Source organism: Rhynchophorus ferrugineus, unplaced genomic scaffold (genome assembly GCF_030347505.1).
Source record: "Rhynchophorus ferrugineus isolate W39M unplaced genomic scaffold, kcgeb_rfMv2 rfM2, whole genome shotgun sequence".
In the NCBI taxonomy this organism is placed as follows: Eukaryota; Metazoa; Arthropoda; class Insecta; order Coleoptera; family Curculionidae; genus Rhynchophorus; species Rhynchophorus ferrugineus.
The window spans coordinates 20,266,073-20,284,323 of record NW_027472581.1 but is presented as its reverse complement, the minus strand read 5'-3'; the positions used below and the strand labels follow the sequence as shown (position 1 = coordinate 20,284,323).

Here is an 18,251-nt window from a genome sequence, read left to right as displayed (position 1 = left end):
ACCACTTGAAAACAAACCTTTTAGAAACAACAATACCCTACGCGTATATTTCCCGTGAAGATGACGACTGCAATTTTTCTATCCGAATTGCCATTATATTCAAGCTATGAGGTGGTTGTCTCGGATTTGGAATTCTCCAATGCCAGTAGTCCAATAGTCACAGCTGAGCGACCGAGCTACGTCAATGCCCTTAGTAACTCTACACCCTGTACTACAAACTTTTGATTTTTTTGAAACTAAGGTAAAAGATGTTTCCGCATCTTAATAATTTTGAAAATCGAAAGTTCCCAATTTCCAACTGTTCTTGGTAAGAGATACTATCAGCAGTTCGTCTTTGGTAAACTTACACCTCGAACTGCGATGCACCAATTCAAATGGCCGCTAATAAGATCAAGAGAGTGGTTCTTTAACTTCAGAAGAATTAAGAGTTCACGGACTAAAGGTATTTTTTCAAGCTTCAAACCCAAATTTGGAATATCTACAAGCTGAGGATTATTTCAACAACCCAGTTGATGTTATATTGTAACAACTTCTTTCGTTAGTTTCCCTTTTTGACTCAAACTTCAACGAACTACGGCACTATTGACTATCCAACGTAAATATATGTATTTTCCATTGATAATTTATTCCGATTAACTAAACAAATTCAAAGACTAGTCATGATTGAAGATTGAGAAGTCTTCTTGAAGATCATTTTCCGAAATAATACTACGGACTGATCCCATTTTGACTTGGGTAGGCATTAAAACACACTCTTATTTTACTTAAACAAGTTCAAGAATTAGAAGTGGTGACATGTTTGGATTCACTGTAACACTAAATGTCTATCTCTTCGTTTTGCAAATTAACAGCAAATAGCAAATAGAAGCTACTTGTAAAGAGGCATCGTCTTAGGGGTACAATTACCAATTATTTTATATATAAAATTTAAACAAAATTGCTCTTGTATAAGTGTTGGTATTATATTCTGCAGATATCGTGTATTTTCAGGAAATATTATTTAAAACTATGTATTTTTTAAACGAATTGTAGTGTTTTCCGTCTAAAAAGTATGTGTTGAATCCGGGAAGAAATTTCAATATAGTGTTAAAAGACTTAGTTGGAGCCGCTATTGGACCACCATTCAAGGAAAACTCCAGAAGATCTTGCCAAAATATCGAGAGTCTTAAATACCAATAACAACTCCTAAAATAACAACAATTGATGCAAATAAATTGAGTACTAAAACTCGTCCATAATATACCAAGGCACATGAAAAATACCTGTTCTGCAAAACATTGCACGATCGATATTGTCGGAAACTTTGGAATCATTACTAGAACTATCAATTAGTTCAATTCCTATAAAAAAAAAAAGCACAAAAGTAATCCTTAACTTCAAAGAATAAGGAACTTGTTTATATGGTAATCCGCATTTTGTCTTAAGGATTAAAGATAGGAAACATTTAAATAAAACATATAACACTGAGAAAAAAGACAGGAACATTATTTATTTTCTATATATGGGTGTTTCTATATATATAGTATATAGTGGTTGTATATTCATCTGCGATATATATTGGTAAAAATGCGAAGTATTAATTTAAACCACTTTTAACAGTCAACAGCTAACGCCCCTTTAAATTTAAATTCTGTAATGTATAAAGACGCTAACAGAATGTACAAAATTACATTTTCAACATTCATTACTCTTGTTGGATGATTTGAAGAAATTCACTACCAAAGCCAATCAAACTCCTAGCTACTTATAGCAATACTACTCCGCCATATTTCAATACTTGGTTACGGTCTTAGTGACTCAAAATTCTTTTTGGAATCAATGACAAAGAACAATCTGTAGGACAAAGAGCACGATCAATTTCAGGAATTACTGGAAGAAAACTTAGCTTAAACTTTCAATGTTTATACGGTTTAGATCTTGAATAAATGAATAATCTATTTCCAAACATTTAGATGTAATGGGGAACATCCGAACGGAGGTCAATTCACTGAAAATGCTATTTTCAATATTATTGAACCACTAAAGAATTTAACAAAATAGATGGACCTACCAACATCATATTTTCAACAAGGTATCACCACGTTACCAAAAAATAATAATAAATAAATAGTAACAAATAATGGAATAGATATATTTTGATTAACATATAATGTACTAACTATTGCCAGACGAAAAAACTTTCAAAAGAAAATTCCAAGAAATTTTCAAAATATAAACAACCCCTTTGTCTTATTTTTCGTAAGTCATATTACTTTTTATTCACAGGAACATATTTGCTGTAGTACTGGTCTATAAAAATTTCAAATTTATAAAAAACTAATATTTCCTAATACTTTCCCCGTTCTACTTCCTACACTTTCATCTATATATTATTGTGTAAAATAAAAACCTAGTTTCTATTAAGCTAAATATGAAGTTACGTAATTTTTAATCTAGAAAACTTTCCTCAATGTTCCCCCGACTAATCCGAAACTTTCTGCGTAGTGTTGATTTACTTTTTTCTCTATTAAACCCGACCTGTATTAAAGTTCTTATTTAAGTATGGCGCCTTTATTCGCACCATGGAATGATTCAATTTAAGAAAATTAAACTCCATCCGACTCTAACCACGAAATTACCGCCGTTCTATTTAGTGTCTTGGCCATTTTCCAACTTCGTTTTCGCTTGTCCTGCTTCTGGTATATCCATCATGTGGGTGATCCAATTCATCCACAATCAAACGCCCGGTAATTACCGTCGGTAACAACATTTTCAATTTGCTTGTCTCAACTTTTACAGGATAAAATTCGCATAAAACACGCTTTGGAAGTCGTCGGTTCTCGTTTACGACTTAACGAAATTATTCCCGGAATTGATTAGGCCGATGCAAAGTTACAAGCGATAAAATGAAAGCGTCGCGATATAAAATATTTACCAACAATGGTATTTAAATTAAATTGGTTTTATGGGACTTGAATTATTTACCGATAGGAATAGGCAGAACGGAAGAACATAACTACAAAGTTGAGATAGTTGTCCTTGCTTTATAACTAATGCCTCTTACTAAAATAACTCTATGTAGCTTCACTTGTCTTTGACACTATATGTCTATCCAGAATAATAGTATACTCAGGTTATCAGGATATCGAATGTATTATCTATTGCAATTTGTAAATTTCTTTTAAAATCAAACAGTATTTTTCCTTTCCATTTCATTCTAATTAAAAAGAGATTAATGCAATACTGTCTGATGCGTTCGAACATGTAACTGAATCATCCTATAAAATTCGCCTACTTGGCATATATCTGAGACTTCAAAACCTTAGTGGCAAACATTGTTTTAGCTTTGATAAATTTCACATCGCTGATTAATATTTGTGATTACTGTGATCAAAAAAGCCAATAAATAGTCAGTCAATTTATCAATTTAATAAATAAAAAATTTACGTCCGATTCACCTAAAAGAAAGTGTCTACATACGAAGTGATTGAGGTTCAGTTAAAGTTCAACTTTAAACCAGTTATATTCGAGACAAAATTAATTTTTTTAATAAATAATTTTAAATGTTTAAAAACAGTGAGTAGTTCTTTCGATAAAAGCATAATTTAATACAATTATTTCAGAGGTAACCGTCGTAATGCAATGCAATGCAATGTAATATAAAGACAATCCACAAAGAGGTCTAACGAATTTTCGGATATTATTATTAAAAGAGTACACTTTTTAAAATCCTCTAATAATATCAAGGAAGGCTTGTTATTTCAAACTGTTTATTTAGATGGGACATGGTTTTTTCAGAAAAAAATATTGGATAAATTAGAACATTGTGTAAAGACAACAAAAGTTGATGGAGAGAGGTAAAAGTTGGAATAACATTTAATTAGGCTTTGTTAGTCATTGTTAGTCAAGTTCTATTTAAGAACTTGGAGAAACTATTAGTTATTGTTATGGGCAATCTACTATAGCATAGCATACTGGTAGAAAAGCCACCAACAAATAGATCGAAATAGGTTTTGATTAATGAATGGTTTGCCGAATATGAATTAAGTTGTGAAGACACCATTTTAAAGAGAGAATTACTTCAAATTGTTACTCTACTATATTATAATACAAAAACGTAAATATGTTCTACATCCAAAGTGCTATAAAATATATTACTTAGATCTATAATTATTAGTTAGGTGGATTAGGCCTCCAAGGGTTACCACTGCATGTGAAACCGCTAGTTTATCTATCCGCTGGAAGGGAAATTGGCTGTATATATTGGCCAACAGAGTCAGCAATAAAGCAAGTGCTGTCATATAACATCATCGAACAGATTCCATATTGGCAACTCCGGAATATGACTGTACATTTTTGCAAATCTACTTTAAGGGTGATTCAGTAAGCCAAGTGCATAAGCCAGTCATTTCTTTGCAATGAAACCTCGCGTGCGCTGAAGAAATTGAAGAAGTATAAAGGCGAAGGCGTCTTGATAATACACATATTTATAATTTCGCACGCCATACAATTCGGCTCTAAACGGTTACTATTTCCATTTCCATAATGCCTGGTTTTCACATGGCCAATTGAAACAGCTTCATACCGACCAATATCAATATTGCGTAAAATGTCCAAATTATTTGAAAAACTATTATATAAAAAGATAAATCCAATCACTGAGGAAAAACATGTTATCGAAGATTATGTATTTGGTTACAGGAATCAACATTCCACGATTGGTCGTTTCACAGAATTGCCAATGTAATAGAAAAACCTTTAAAAGAAAATTAAGTTGCCCAAGCTTTCAATAAAGATTGGCCTAAATTTTAATATATAATAAAAATATTAGATTCATACATAACTAATACATACTTCTGATTCAAATAAATAGACGTATAGTCTGATTTGTGGCAAATAGTAGGTTTGCCACATAGAAATGTATAGGGACCGGACTTTTATCTGCTGTACAACACTGGAAACTTGCCTAGAGTCAATGAAAATGTAGTTATCTACATTTTCAGATGACACTGTAATTCTAGCTACAGGAAATAGCAATACAGGAGATAACAATACAGGAGATAATAACATCAGTTCATATTGATTTTATCAAATAAAGAATATATAAATCAACAAGTACTCCCATATGGAAATACAGCCAAATATCTTGACATGAGCCTTGATGTTAAACTCACGCGAAAGACACATGTATTAAAAAAATTTGAAGAAATCAAGCTGAATTACAAAAACATTTCATTTATTGGTTATTGGGTAGATATTTAGCTCTGTCAGTATATAATAAGATCTTTTTTACTAAAAAGTCTAGAAACCAGTGTCAGCGAAAGCAGTAGTAATATCATACAAATATTCCAATATTAAGTACTTCGAGGTATCGTTGATGTTCCATGATAAACTCAAATCTACATAAGGTCCTGAATGTAGAAACTGTCAATTTTATTATCAAGGATTATTCTCAAAGATATGAACAGAGGCTCCATCAGCACATCAATGTTGAGATTATTCAGCTCCTGGATAATGATGGCTTAGTCAGAAGATTAAAAAGTAAAGCCATTTCATCTAATTCATTGAAGTTATAGTTAAAACTTGCACATTACAAGCAGTGTTTTAAATGTTAAGCCCAAAGTATCTGTTGTAGAATAAGTTTTTTCTAATTTTAAACCATAGCATATTAGAATAAAAAATAGCTTATTAATGTAGATTCACTAGATCGTTATAATAAACAATAATAACAATAAAATAACACTTCAATTAAAATTGAATATTCATAGCTCAGACAGCAGAATGTTTGTCGTGTGACCTAGTATATTAATAAATTAAAAAATTATATAAAAATGTGACACACTGTTATTTTGAAATATATTTAAGTATCTTGAAGAATCATACTTGAACTTTAATATCCTTTCAGTCAGTGTTATATATAGAAAAAATCCATTTCCGCTCTTTCATTTTACGGTCTAACACGACCCATCAGTAACCAGCGCCGTTGGAGCGTTCGAAAACACCTCGGGCCGCGAAAAGATCCGCACACTTTATTTCCGTCTTCTTTTTGTCCCGAACCTCCCCCGACACATACACATAACGGGGCGAGGACGACGAAGACGACGCTCAAGCTTTAAAATATAAGATCCACTTTAAGAGCGCCTTTTCATATTTGGCATCGCAGTCCACTTTTCCTTCCAAGCTACTAAATTATAGAATAATAGTCTGGCAAATTTTTCACATTTTAGAAATTGGCACGGGTAATCGCAGCCCTGCTCCAACGGATACTGTTTCAGTAATAATGTTTGTCAAATGCGGTTTGGCTTTTAGGTTAGGAACGGACGGCGGAGGTTCAACAAGTTCGAGATGGTGAATTATCGGCGGTTTGAGAGGTGTTTGGGAACGGGACGCGGACATCTGCTGCCGGAGTGTCTTTTGCAATATTGTCGCATGAATTTACCTTTACCGAGGTTCCATTCAAAGAGATTTTCTGTCACAACAGGTAATATATTATTCCTATTTATATTTTATTCTAATTTATTTAACTGGTTTTTCATTCAATTGTTTTATAGTGTTGCAATTCATTGTCTTCGAATTTTTTAATCCGTCAGATCAGTCTTTGTTGCGTCACTACTTTTAAATAACGGAAATAAAAAATGGTAATTGGGATATGATGGAGCATGGAGCATCACCATCCTAACTTTAAATTCTAAAAGTTTTTCTCAGGTTACAGCATATAATTTCTTAAGAGCAATTATAGTTATGAATATATAGTTAGAAAATGGTTATTGAATACAAATAAATATCACAGCCATGCAATATAACAGTTAGGTTAAGTTGTTTAACGTCCGTTTACATTTAATGTTGTGTTTTAAGAAATAAATCGCCTATTAAAATTTATGCTAGAACTTAATATTTATAGTGACACAACATTTTAACTTAACAGTCTAAATCTTAATATATAAACATAACATATCCTATAGTAATTATAAGTACCATTACCTTAACATATTTGTTGTAATGACTGTTTCTCTTATTTATAGCAATCAATATATTAGCGCTAAATATCTGACAGAGAGCTTTTGACATCATCCTTACAGTTAATATCACGTAATTGATTCATATTAGTTAAGCCATTGAATCTAAAAATAATTAGGCCTTTGAATGCAACCTTTCAAAAAATAAAGGTGACTTCTAACAGCTTTTTACGTATGTTATGTTATTTAATGTTAAACAATTTTAATGAATAGCATTGATTTTAAATGAGTTATATATTAATATAAATTATATGCTGTTTATCTCTTATAATCCATAATATGCGAAAAATATTTTATACCCAGAAATAACCTCTAGTTCTATAAGAATTTACTCGATTTTTCGATTCAATACTGACGTTACGTATCTTTTATTTATTTTACATTTAAATAAGCTCGGAGAGGCATCAAATTTGCTTTATGGCTTTATCAGTAGATCCCGATCCTGTTTGTGAAACTATCAATTTCATATTGTTTTAGTTGAAACTGCTGTTCAAATCATTGTTTAGGAGCTTCAAAAATTTGACGTCTTTTATGAAAATTGCCAAGTTGTAATATTTCAGTTTGTACGATTGGGGGGACCTATATCAGTCATAGGCTCTACATATACATTGCAATTGATGCTCACAAGAAAAACGATCAATAACTCTTGTTTTGCTTATCATTTTACAAAAGCCATCTACAATATAGATTTTCATAGATTTTAACCACCTTTAGTTCAGGATTTTTTACTTCACATAAAATTTTTAATTGGATCTAAAAATTAAATATAATGAAAAGATTTTGGAATCTTAATCCAAAATTAGTGAGAACTAAATTAAAATATGAAGTTAAGGAAATATTCGATGATTTTTAAATTTTTTAATTGCTAAACTTAAATATAATTATTTGTAAGGTTTTATATAGATTTAATCGAAAAAAACATTGTGTGTAATATGAAAATAAAAGAAAATATAATTATTATTTTACTATAAATATAATTATTATTATTTTAGAAGAATACTATAATTATTATTTTACTTTATTGTATTGAATTATGCTTTTGTATAATATGTATTTTATGTATAATTTTACACGAAGCTATATATCAAAAACAAAAGAATCTATAAAAGAATTGTGTCGTCGAAACCGGCTATAAAAAAAGTAAAAAATTCGGTTCACGAAACTGTGTTCGAAAACGATCGAATCTCAATTTCGGTATTCAATAAAATTCGGCAACGTATTCAGTGTAAAAGGTCTTTAATAGGGAATGTGTCGGACGTGACAAAAACGCGTCCCAGTTGTTTTTATTTTTAACAGCAAAATATTTGGCCTGCAAAAATGGTTTAAGGCCGAATGTGGAGCCATCGAGGCGCCTTTTGGTCAATACGTGACGCGCCTCTCAATGGCACCGGCTCATCGCCACCCTCTAATACCACGAGGGGCACTGTTTGTCTCCCCCCTGGGGGCCCTACGTAAAAACCAACACCATAACACGGTTTCATATCGGGCTTTTTTTCCGGTTCTACTTCTAACGTTTCATCTAAACACTTCATACATTTTTATTAGACAAACTTAAACTTTGTCGTGCAAAATGTGACACGGTACTTCACAACATCAATTTTCATCTCTTATATGGTTACATAATAAAAACAGAGATACTCTAATTATAGTTATAGCGATTAATCATAAATATTCATTATTATAACACAAATATAACAGGTCAATCGAAATGTCCTCCGGGCTATCATAATAAAACACATTTTTTTGGCAAACTTATCATTTTTTATTCAACATAATTCCCTTCAAGGGCGATACACTGATTATAGCGATCCTCGAACTTTTCGATACTATTTTTGTAGTACGATATGTACTTTGCTTCAAAATAGGTCTAAGTTTCGTCGATAAACTCTTCATTCGACAAAAATTTCTACCCAGAGAGCATTCTTTTGAGATCTAAGAACAGGAAAAAGTCGCAGGGGCCAGATCTGGAGAAAGCGGTGGATGAGGAAGCAATTCGATGCCCAATTCATGTATTTTGGCTATCGTTTTCACTGACATGTGACACGGCGCATTGTCTCGGCGAAGAAGCACTTTCTTTTTTTTCAAATGCAGCTGCTCGAATAAAGCTATGTTATAGTCGCTGTTGATAGTCTTTCCTTTTTCAAGGTAGTCAATAAGAATTATTCCATGCGCATCCCAAAATACAGACGACATTCGTGTGCAGTCCACTCTGATGACTCTCGATTGGTGTTCGGAATGAACTAATGGAGCCATGTTACATCCGTTGTGACATATCGACCCAAAAACTCGGGTTTATTACGCTTGATTTTGGTCAGAAGTGAGCTCGCGCGGCACCCACTTTGTACAGATCTTTCTCATACCCAAATATTTATGAATGATATGATGTACACGTTCAGTTGATAACTTTGGAGTGTCCATCAAAATCATATTGTGGATTTTTTAAATGTTTTCGTCGGTAACAACCTCTTTTGTGCGTCCACTGCGTTCACCGTCTTCGGTGTTCATTTCACCATGTCTAAACTTAGCATACCAATCCTTGATAGTTGATTTTCCTGGAGCACTGTCCGAAAACTCGGCATCAAGCCAAATTTTTGCCTCAACTGTATATTTTCCCTTCAAAAACCAATATTTTATCGATATCTGAAATTTCGTCTTACCCATTTTTTTACAATAACAAGAATTGCTTCACTCAAAATGCTATAATTCACAAATTAATAATCTGACAGCAGTCAAATTTATACACGCATCTTTTGAGGGTTAGGGTTAACTAAAAATATATGGATTTAATTCTAGTAGCGCCATCTATGTCTCAGTCCGAGGACTTTTCAATTAACCTGTTACACAATTTTGGACCTGAGCAAACAAAAACATTTTGTTTATAAGGTAAAATGGGGACGGAATATAAACCGGTAGCCCGTTTATTAAAATTGGTTATTGATTTTTGATCAGTAACTGAAATTTGTTTAATGAAAAAAATAAAAATCACAAACAAATAGAGGTTGAACTGAGTTTTTATGTTGTTTGTGATCTGTTTCACACATAAAGGCCCAAGAGTAATCATGACTACGACCAAAAACACTTGGTCTCGCCTTTCGTTATTCGCTACATCTTGATGTAGCTGTTCTCCTTACTCGTCGCTCGTATCGACCAAGTTTTATGGCAAAAATTAAGGAGTTTAAGCATAAAATGTATTTTAAGTGATATTAGAGCTATATTCTTGTGGTAATATTGAAACCAATTGTCGATTATGTTTAATCCAGTGATTTGTAGCTACCGTGAAAGTTATAAACACTTTGAAACCATGCCCATGTTGCTTTTTCATGAGGGCCACTTTTTATTTTTGCGTATGACGAGACAAACCTGGACATTTGCTGGACGGATTGGCAATGGATGATTGTCCATACGTTCAACTGGCTTCAATACTGATGGTACATTAGGACATTTGCACTATGCAATTTTTTGTAATTTTACCGACGAAACTCATTGAACGAAAGCAGTCATCATCCACATGGTTTTTCTATTCTCTCCATAAAGTTGACACAAAAATGAAAAGTATATATTTTCGCGAAGTGACCACTTGCACAACTTTGTTCTGTACACCCTAAAAACAATTTCGGTACCCATGGCTTGTCAGTATTTACTACGGCAAAACCAAAGTACATTAGTTATAATTTTTCGACGCTTAGCGATTCACAAACGTAATAAAAATAGTTTAAATTGACTGTGCAATTATGCCTTTGTATTCTCACACATTTCAAAGCATAATCACAATCCAAAAGTGAACGAAATAGAACTAGAACTACACACAATTTTCATACTGCTAAAAACAATTTCAAAGTAGTAGAAAAGATCAAGACTAAAATGTAAAAAATATCTGCGGAAATCACATTTTTCCAAATCATTTTCATTTAGACGGTTATATGTAAAACAGCAGATATATAGAAAGGGAACCAATTCGAAAGGCATATATTATTATACAGTTTGATATTAAAGGCATTGAAGGAAACATATGTTCTAAATACGAAATATAAGTTGATTTATCTCAGCCAAATACAAGTTGCTAGTGAATACGAAAGATTAATTTATAATCTGCATTGTAAATGTTAAAATGAAGGACAAGCAAGAGAAATGTTTTTTGTCAGAGGCTTCAAAATACCCTCTTAAAAACCATATCTAAAACAAACTCCATTAACCTTCCATTAAGATTCGTCGTCCACGATGTAAATGTACTTTTTAACTATAATTTTTTCAAAACACGACCTTGCTGAACATCTGATTACACATATTTATTATGCGTTTTGTACAATAAGCAACTAAACACACTCTCGACAATCAAACACAGAAACATTGCATTTAAGATGTCTATTTTTGGAAGCGTTTAAATAGAACTGATAAATGGAAACAACACAAGAACAATAAAATTAGAGGTACTGAATAATATTTTTCATAGATTAATATAACATTAACTTAACTAATATTGTTCAATAATGAACTTCACCTAAATTCTTAAAGTATAAAAAACAAATTTTACATAGATTCATACATTAATTAATAGGAAATTCATATAAATCCAAGAGAATACATAATATATTCGGTTCATTGGTCACTACTAACAATTTTATTTTCCGCTATATTCCCAAATATATCTTTCTAAATTATTGGACTATTTCTTGAATAGAATGAAACGGGTTCGGTTTTATTACCTTCAATTTCATTTTCTATCGCCGTGAAAATAATATTTTAAGAACCTGCATAAGTTTGCTCATTACAAATGAATAAAAAAAATTATATGATATTAGTATAAATAACATGTAGTTTCAATGTTGCCATTGTTTCCATTCTTTAGAGATGCTAAACCCTAAATCTCATGATTTAAGACCACTTGATTTATTTTTATGAGGTAACTTAAACCCAAAGTTCTATAGTAGTCGGTCTACTACTATACTCATATTCATTGCTGAAATAACTCCAATTAACCATCTTTTATACGAGGTAGTCTTAGTAAAATTCGACTAAAGAATGTTTTGTTACAGCAAGTCTCTGATTTGCAAACCACCAAACAAAAATGAAGATTTTTTTATATTTTCAATACCCAACACTTTAACAATATGCTATTAAGAGGGTTTCTCAAATTTTAAATTATTTTCAGTGACCCCGCAACTAAACCACAGCATCTAAAAGTGAAACTTTTCGCGTTTTCCTCGAACCTACTTCTTTCGAGACGGTTAACATATATCTCAAATTGTGCCAAACCGATTTACTTGAAATTTGGTGTGAACTTTTTCTATACATGCTTCTATCGTATTCTTAAGGCAATACGAGAAAAAATATTTTTTTCAAGATGCTAGACTATTATACATCCTAAAGTTTCGGGTTAGTAATTTTAAATGAATAATTTAAATTCTGAAAAATCTTTTCAAAAGTATACTCTGAAAGGTTTAGGTTTTAAAAAATATGAAGAATAGAATTTTTAAAATAACGATATTAGAATACACCTTTTAGATAACAAGCGTTTCTAATTTAATTGAAAATTAAATTTCGAAATATACTATAATAATTTCAGGTTACTAATATCATTATTTGTTTATTGTCCATTGATTTTATATCGAATATCTATAATAATAATTTAAATGTAATTAAGGTTTACTGAATAGAATCTATCGAAAATACTTTTCCTTGGGAAAAATTTTGAATACTCTATAATAATTTTAGATTAATTATATCCAATAACTTTTTCAGCAAATTACGGCTGCTTCAAATATGATCCAGACAAATACTCTGACATGTTTATTTACTGCTGAAAAAATTTAAAAAAAAAAACAGTTTTCTAGGTAATTCAGCCAACTTCCGTTTTTCTGGAATGGTTTTTGAGAAAAATTTAGAATACAACTCCTCAACCTCGTCGTCGTTGAATCTGCACTGTAGAAGGGGTTTTAGAGTGATAAATCTGTACTGTAGAGGTTCCAGTACCTCCCACCCTATTTTCGATATTGTATCGAGCGTGAAACGCGTGGTATGAGGGCGCGCGTTATCCTGAAGAAGAAGCGCTCTTCGTGCTGGAATGCCCCTACATTTCGAGCGGTAAACGGGTTTCACGTGTGTTTTCAGAAGGTAATAGTAGTATGCAGCATTAATGGTACGTTGGGTGCGCAGAAAATCGACGTACAGCACGCGCCGCCGGTCCCAGAACATTACCAGCGGACCTGGTTGTTTTCGCTTTGACTGGCGCCCCTTCCTCTTTCTTACTACGCTCTTTAGACAACATCTAGCTTTTGGGAGTGTAATAGTGTATTCATGTCTTGTCTGTAGTGCAGATTCGCGTTAAAAAACGTCCCTCTCTGTCTTGTATCGCGTCAGGAAGATGCGACAAACTTTCAACCGCGTAAATTTTTTATGAACAAACAGTTTATGAACCCATCGCTCCGTTATTTTGCAATATTGAAGGTATTCGTGCATGATAGACTCTACACTACCAATACTGATGCCGAGTTCAGCCGAAATGTCTCGAACATTCATCCTACGGTCTTCCAAAATGAGTTGTTCTAAGCGGCGAATGTTGTCTGGTGTGATGTCGGTTTGCGATCGACGATCATGCGGCATTCTCGACGGTTTCGCATCTATGCTTTGGCTTTGGCCCATTTAAACACAGCAGCCCTACTCAAACACTCACTACCGAACTGATTTCGCAAACGCAGAAAAATGTCCGTCTTTTTAACGTCTTTCCACACTAATAAACTTGACGTCCACTCATGGTCGTAGCACGCGCGTGTAGCATGTGCTCCCGACAGAAACTATGCCACAGTGTTCATAATTGACCCAGCTATCACATACTCAAGCCGCGATCTTCAAAACATGCATGAGCGCCACCTACAGCTTTTGTCTTCATCATATTTGAACCACCCTCGTACTACTACTAAAAATTGAGGCGTTAATTTAATCAATCGTTGATTAATATAGAAATTTATAATTAAATAGGGACTCTTTAAAACACTCAATCTCAGGTAAAAGAAATCAAATAGGATGTATCACTTAGGTAAAATAAATAGATCTGAGGTCACGGTGATTTCCGGCGAGACTAGTTGGATCGCTGAAGATTTTCTTTGCGCCACAAAGGAATCATTTAACTTTTCCGGAAATTACCGTAACATGCATTTCTCCTTCGCATTTCGACTTTGACAAAAAGGGAATTGGTTCCACGGTAACAATAGAGAAATCAGTGGTAGACGTGCGAGAATGGAATTTCTTTCGCAAATAAATCACGAATAAATTATTAGACGCCGTAATTGTATCCAATTTTTATGCTCGACTATAAGGCGGGATAAATCGGGATAATTCCCAATGAGTAATAACAAATCGAGGAGCAAGGATCGTATTCAATCGATCGGAACTTACTTTATGGCAACGCGATATTTTTAAAAAGGATTTCAGTACGATGCATATATAATAGAAAAATCCTGACCTATTTTTTGTTATTTTCCAATGGCAATAATATATCTGTTACAACGTCTAGTAATATTTGAATTAAATAATTTGATATGATTGTCATTTCACGTTATTTCCTTTACAGGACATTTTTATCACTTCGCTTGTAACACTGCTCCTCAAAAATCATTCAAGCTTATAGTATAAATACCTATGCCAAAAATATATTTACTGTCATTTTCTTCTGTAAATAACATTATGCGACACAATTTTTCTAATATAAATAAAACTATGTGTTTTGTATTTGTTATTCCCTTATTCAAAATATTTCCTGTCGATATGGTTGTCGAGGACGTCCCGATTCTTAGGAAAGGCGTGAAATCTATTTACGCTTAATAGCTGTATTACTCCACAGTGACAGACAATATCCTTCTATACCTATTGCATGTTCATTGATTTTAAAAGAAACGTACTAAAACATGAAGCTAATTTTAGACTTCATCAAATCAAATACAAACAATACAACTGGAAAGTTGTTTGATTTAAAAGTTGTTGCTATATTACTTGGACTACAGAGAAGTTTCACGAAATATTGCTGTTTTCTCTGTTTGTTGGACAGTAGAGATACCATAAACAACTATGAAGTTAAAGATTGGCCAAAAAAAAAACTGACATTGTTTGTGGTAAATCAAACGTTAAATATGAATCCCTTATTCCACAAGAAAATGTAATTAATCTCTTATATTAGAAATTTGGTTTAATGGAAAATATTGACAAGACTATGGATAAAAAGTTAAAAGGATGTTTGTATCTGAAAACTGTTTTCTCTAAATTTAAAGTATAAATTTTTGTTGGACTACATATAAGAAAACTTTTTAAAAAAACATTGAATTCGATGAAAACCTTGCCGCGAAAGAGTAAGCGGCTTGGTTATGTCTAAAACACTAATTCATGGATAATTACGCTTGAATTTTAAATCAGAATATGCCAAGTTTTTAGTGAATGAGTTGCTACAAGAATTTAAAATGATGAGCTGCAGAATGTCTTCTATTTTGCCCTCTAATCTTGGAATGGTAAATGACGAACAAGGTGGACTCTTTCACCAGGATATAAAACAGATAGAAGAGCTCTGAAAAGTTCATATTTTGTCATTTTATTTCAGAATATATCTCTCATTGTTTATATTGGCCACTTAAACCTAAGCAATTTTGATTCATTGTCTATTTTTAGATATACATAAATCTCTATTTTTTATAAAACTAATAATATAAATAAATAAATATGATTTGAAATGTTCATACTATTTTTTTTATTTACAGTATTTTTATTTGTGTTAATTTTAAAATGGTACCTGTTACAAATAAACGGTTTAAGTTTTGATGATTAGCAGGTTATATGACAATATGACCAAAAAACTCTATTTTAATTAATGTTATGGAATAAAAAAATATCACACAGCGTAACTAGCTACAAAATTTTCTCCAACAGGAAACCTTTCAAAGCTCCACTCTCAGTATCTTTAAGTCATAAGTAAAAAAAGACTTTGAAAAAGTTTTACACATGTTTTTAAAGCATTCCCCTTACTTATCTGATTCTTTAACAAACTGTTTCTTCATACCACATATAAGATGTATGTTGATATAATTTTGACTTTCCTTCTACTTAAAAGTGGTTGAATAATACTAAGGAATTCGATATATTTAGGAAGGTGTTCTTATATAATTGCTTAATAAATTTTATATTCCATGAAAGGAGATATTATTAGCTGCAACGTTTTTCATTTTAGTTGTTTATTAGATCATAGATTAACTGTGAGACGAACATATCGTTTGCAGTTTAAGCAATATTTCAGCTGAACTGTTGAGCCTTAAAAGTACGTGCATATAATGTACTATATATCATTACTGAAGAAACAAAATTACCACTTTACGTTGAATGCAAACAAGTAGCAAATGAGTAATCTGAACTCAATATTTTGTTTCTATGAAAATTTCGGGTACACAATTGGGAACTTTTATATCTAAATGGGAAGAAGAAGTTATCCCCAGTTTGATAAAACAATTAACTTAGATCATTAATCGAAGCTTTTGGTGGATCTGTAAGTAAACTTATCAAAAAAAAACCTGATAACAAAAGATAAAAAACCAATTCTCAAATTAGGAAATATCTGGTTTAACCAACAAAACCCCAAACGCCACTTGACGTCCTATGATGCCCATGGCCCTATGATATATATAATAATTAGTTATTTATCATCACTATAATTTATGTATGATTAAAATTAACGGTTAGTCCACCATTAGTTGTCGTTTTATTCACATTATGGTACATTCAAAATTAATACCCAAATATCTGTTTAATTTAGCCAATAAATGAAATCTTAAGGTAATAAAATATTTATATAATATGAGAATATTATTATTATTTGCAAAAAGAAAGCAAAACAGACATTAATAAAATAATTAAATGATTGCATAAATATATAGTCAATTCAAAGTAACAGTGACACGAGTGTCAACATATGCCTGTCTAAAGTTGTAAATTTGTTTTACAGACAAACAATATTATACTTTATATATATAGAGAAGTTCGAACATGTAACGGAATGAGCCTGCAAAAGTGGTCCGTTTACCAAATTTCTGAAAATTCTTCAAAATATTATAATTACGGGTTATAAACCGCCAACAATGATTTTTATTTAAAATATTTTATTGCGCCTTGCACTCTATATTAGTACGGATACGGTCACTAAAATATCTCAAAAAATAAAAAAACAATATAACCTTAAATTCGCCAAAAAGAAACCGTGTTTACGTGAAACAGGTGACGAATCAAGATCAATCTTGGTGATTCAGAGATAAAATATACGAAATGTATAAAACAGTAAATACTTTTTTCAATCGAAACATAATTTAATACAATTTTTATTATGTTTATTATGGTTTATGATTCAATGCTGACGATTACCTAGACAGGGTGATGAAAGAGGAAACCACTAAAGGTCAGTATACAATTAATATACTTTAATTGTAGGGAATTGTATTATAGAGTGTGAAAGCTTTATGAGCATGAGTGTTATTCTTCAGAGTATACATGAACGTTTGGTTTGGTGAACGAACATTTGGTTAACATGCATGAGCAGAGAAACTGTTTTGTAGATATGGCTAATGCATTAAGGACTATGCAGTAATTAAATGTATGTATACAGATAGTAACAGGACAAACTAAAGAGAAATATAGTAATATCATAATGACTTTATAAGGATACATTGTATCGAAAGAATCAAGAAATAAGCGTAAAACATAAATATATTCTCTAAGGAAAGTAAAATACATTACTCAGATATATAATTGTCAATTAAGTGGATTAGGCTTTCGGGGGATACTATTACATACAACAACGCGTCTAGAATCCTACCGATACTAGTTGCGTAAAAAAGCTCAATGTATATATAATAAAATAACTTTAACCTATAAATTATTGTGGCTGTAAAATTAATTGTTGTTTTAAGTTCTTCGATAATAAATGCATTTGATGTACTATATTGTTAAAATAAATAATATTTAATAGAATATTTGTTTAATTATTTTATTTGTATTAAAATTTGGTTATATGTCAGAGCCTAAATGTACTAAAACTCAGAGTAGCTGCGGCAACATTCCGACGTTTCCCGTGTCACTGCTATTTTGCATTGACTATATATAATCTGTCCATTATTAAGTCATAGTTTTGTCTAAATTATAAGATCATTCGATTGAAATAAGTAATTTAAATATATAGAGTACAACTTTTATTATAAATAATAAAAATGAAAGACAATTTAAGTTATGTAA

The 18,251-nt window shown here is 31.7% G+C and overlaps 1 long non-coding RNA gene across 1 annotated transcript in view; it reads right to left on the bottom strand.

Moving 5' to 3' along the window:
- The window catches only part of LOC143191231 (uncharacterized), a 212,297-nt gene that overhangs the window by 44,405 nt on the left and 149,641 nt on the right, over positions 1-18,251 (bottom strand). The gene's annotated exons all lie outside the window — the stretch shown is intronic.